The sequence below is a fragment of the Engraulis encrasicolus genome, chromosome 18 (genome assembly GCF_034702125.1).
Source record: "Engraulis encrasicolus isolate BLACKSEA-1 chromosome 18, IST_EnEncr_1.0, whole genome shotgun sequence".
In the NCBI taxonomy this organism is placed as follows: Eukaryota; Metazoa; Chordata; class Actinopteri; order Clupeiformes; family Engraulidae; genus Engraulis; species Engraulis encrasicolus.
Window position 1 is genome coordinate 22,991,280 of NC_085874.1, and position 3,950 is coordinate 22,995,229.

The 3,950-nt window shown below is 41.3% G+C and overlaps 1 long non-coding RNA gene across 1 annotated transcript; it reads left to right on the forward strand.

Annotated features, from left to right (window-relative positions):
- Positions 1 to 210: 210 nt before the first annotated feature.
- Positions 211 to 2,545, forward strand: LOC134468516 (uncharacterized). Its single transcript, XR_010038825.1, has 3 exons — positions 211 to 655; positions 974 to 1,110; positions 1,664 to 2,545. It is a non-coding gene; the product is annotated as an uncharacterized LOC134468516 (long non-coding RNA).
- Positions 2,546 to 3,950: the final 1,405 nt, after the last annotated feature.

Genomic DNA, 3,950 nt, shown 5'->3' on the forward strand with positions numbered 1-3,950 from the left:
TTTAATGTTGACTATCTAAACAAAGTCTGTGGTCGTAAGATTGAAGTTTACATGGACGTTGTGTGAGATGAACGTGGGGCTGATTGACTGGGAATGACAGATAAACGGCTGTGTACGGCGGCTAGAGGATACACATGCTGCGTCTTAAGTTAAATTTTACACTTTGGAAATTAGTATACTGCACTTCGACAAGAACAGCATGGCGTCGCACTAAAATAACATCGATGTTATGGAGCTAATGGTGCCATACCGGTGGAGTGATCTACACTAGAATCACACTGATACCGTGTATTCAGACAGTTAATACACCGAGTAAACCAACGAAAACACTTCTGAGACTCATTCTTGTGCGTGATTGTATTCTCAAACACTTCAGTGCGGTGAGCATTCCGAGAAACCATCCCCAGTCAATCGAGCTCCACGATGATCTCTCACAACGCACTTGCTCAATTATGTTGAATTAATTGTTCCGTTGATGTGGAAATAACACTAAGAAGCTAGTTTATATGGACTTAATTGCTTTGTGATTGAAGAATAACGTACTGATTTTCCACAGGGGGAAACGTGACAAAGGGAAGGCCTTCAGGTATTGTTTTGGCAAGCTAGGAGAACACATCTGACAGACAAAAAGGTTTCATCAAAGACACACAGACAGGTAAGCTAGTTCTATCATCTGTGGAAAGATGTCTTGGTTGTACTTTACCATAGCCAAATGTTGTGTTTGAGTTAAGGACTGTTCCCCACCCCATCTGAGTTATTGAGGGGGGTCTGTGTTAACAATATCCAGCAGTCTATTAGGCCTACAATCTGTTGTCACAAGTTAACACACTGATTGTAATAGGTAGTGTGAATGTTAATGAGGATCATGTCTGTTTGCTTGATCTTAACAATATGCAACTGTACCAGTTCACCAGCGAAAATATAGGCTACTGTTTGTCTGCCAGCTACATTCTTTTTTTTTCTTTTGTGCAAGCTCCTGAAGTAAAGGACCTACACAGGACCTTCATATCAAGGACATTGACTGTGTGGATCTCGAGGTGCAGTTACCCAAAAGTTGCTACCCACGGAATACCAGGTTTTGAGGGATCCTGCCAGAGCAGAGAATCAACAGTAAGTCATATCTTAACTTCACACAAATACACATACAAGGGTGTGCCCAACACACATGTACTTTATAATATATTATTTTCTAAGTAATGAGACAAATTGAGGAATACATATTGGCCTGGTTCAGTCAAGTGGAGTTGTTGTCTGTTTCAAGCTACAGGTGTTTGCAAGGCAATTTATTATTTGTCGAAATTAAGGCAAATTTCATACATGTGTGTGACCATTCATCTTGCCACCTGTATTATTTTGTAGTAGGTAGTAAGTAGTCTTATGGCAGTGTGATGCTACAGTAATGCTTACAGTAATTTAAAGAGTATAGTTTACCTTCCTTAAAGCAATGTTGGGATATATGCCTTGCTCAAGGGCACTTTAGGCATGGATGGAGGTGTATGCAGTGGTCAGAGATTTGAGTCAGCAACCCTAGTCTGATCTTAAGACCACCTCACTAATCATTATGCCACACTGCCCACCATGTTAAGAAACTACAATATCAAGCCCCCCTTTGCCGGTATTCATGACTCATGAATTTTTCTGTTTGATTTGTTGTTATTGACAGGATACATTGAAGAGGAGACTCCGACATGACCGCCGGCATCTTGTGTTATTCACCCCCACCACTTGTAATACTGAATGCCTGAATTGTTGTTTGCTGCTCAGACTTTGTCAACAGATATGGTCTTCGACATGTTACCCTTAGGTGTGGAAACAGATTGTGACAGTCCAGCAAAATGAGCCAGACAGATAGTAATACTGAAAAAGGACAACATTGTTCCCATGGCCTCCCACTGCAGAAGACTACAGAAGTTCAGTGAAGCACAAACAGCTGTTCCTCTTGTACTTAATAATTTAGTCAGCTGGATTCTAGGTGCCACTAAGGAGCCAACAGTGGATAATTTTGTCAACATTTCAATGGCATACATTAAAAGGGCAGCCTGTAATTGTTTGCCTTGCCTCCATCTTCCTTGCCACCAAGGGGTTGTAGACCGATGCCCTAGTCCTCCTGTTTAGGTACAACCATGCAGTTAGGCCAGTCTATTGAAGCATATACTTATGACTGTTTGTATGTGTTGTGTATCTAGTAATGGATAAATTACCACATGAATAACTGCATATTCATTATATTGATAATTATAATGGCTTCCATTATTGATTAAAAAGGGATCTACCACCACTTGCATTATTGTTTTGTTATAAATGAAGCACTGTTAGGAATCCAGGAAGACGGATGCTGAGGCACTCAAGGTTGCATTTTTTTTTTTTTAACTTTATTTGGCTACAATGCCTCAGCATCTGTCTTCCTGGACCAAGTTTGACAGCCCCTACACTGATGAGCACCAAGGAAAAAAGGTGAAGACCCAGAAGCACTCCAATTACCTGCTTGTGTTTGATAATGTTAGGATCCATTTATCCCACTTTAAATGCATGAATATCACTGAAAATTGGAATTGTTTCCATTTTCCATTTTTTTTCCAAAAAAAATGTATATATCATGAAAGGTAACTTGCATTGCCTTTTGAATTTTGAAGCACAGTTTAACAGTTGGACCACTTTGTATAGCCTATGAACGATCATTATTGATCTTGGATATTATTGATATTGTAGGCCTATTTCTATTTGGGCTCATGTCTTTGCCTTTGGCACCCTCATGCATTGTTGTTCAAGATAGAAATTAATCACGGTCATTCTTAACTGTTAAGAATCAATCTGTCTTCCTTAGAGAGATATATATTTTAAAAACCTTAGTTTAGTACAATTTGTGGAACGCAAGAGGACTGATAGCTGTCCAAATCGGCAACGTGATTGGTTTAGCGCGGTCACGTGGTGTATCGTGTCTCCTCATTCAGCTAAGGAAAATATTCCTTCTGTAAACTTCTATACCCTTGGATGTTTTCACGATCCGAACCTCTCTGAAGTGAAACATAGTGTAGCGTTTGGTAGCCAGGGAACACACAGGATGTAGACAGAAGTGTCCGTTTAATGGAGACAGTTGGCCACAGCCACGCCACATAAAAATAATGAACAAGTAGGGCTACACTGCTTACCAGTAACCCAACTATAGCACAGCTGCTACGTAGATCTCTCACAGTAAACAGAGAGAACTCCCCGCTCCCCTTATTCGAACCCCAACAGTGCCTCGCACCCACCAAACCATAGAACAGAATCAACCGATGCGTACACAACTTAAGTAACCCCCCAGACTCGCTACAATAGCTTTGGTCAGTTCATCATCTTATGGGCATCGTGTTCGGATGCTGTGGAGCGAGAATGAACGAAAATTGAGGTGACCTGACGGCCTATAAATACAGGAAGATCTCTTTCAAGTATGTTTAACACCGTGGGCTTCCTCGATGCATGCGAGACGTTCGCTGAAACCGACAAAGCTGAAGTTGAACTTTGGAACAGTTTTGTATAGTGTTGTAGTACACCGGCAACTCGCATGTCTTTTTGGCAAAAGCGACAACTAAAGTCCGACTCCATCTCAAAACGTTAAAGTTATCCACGGTCCTGCTCACAGCTTCACTACTTCCCTTGTTTACAGTCCCCTCTCCACCACAGCTGTCTGTCGCGCTTACTACGTCACAGTCAGTTGCGCTGATTGGTCAGAGCGTTGGCCTATTAGCACAGACATGGTTTGAAAGACAACGGGTTGTGCTCATCAACAATGTTCCGTTTTATCCATTCATCAGAGCCAGACTAAATTAAGACATCCAATACATTTAGGCTGGTTTATCAGGCTAGGTACCATGTGTGCACTACAGGATTTTAAACCTCTGTGGCATTAAGTGTTACCAGTAGTTTTCTCAGTGATTTTGGTCCCAGTAGCTTTGATATCATTGCCTAGT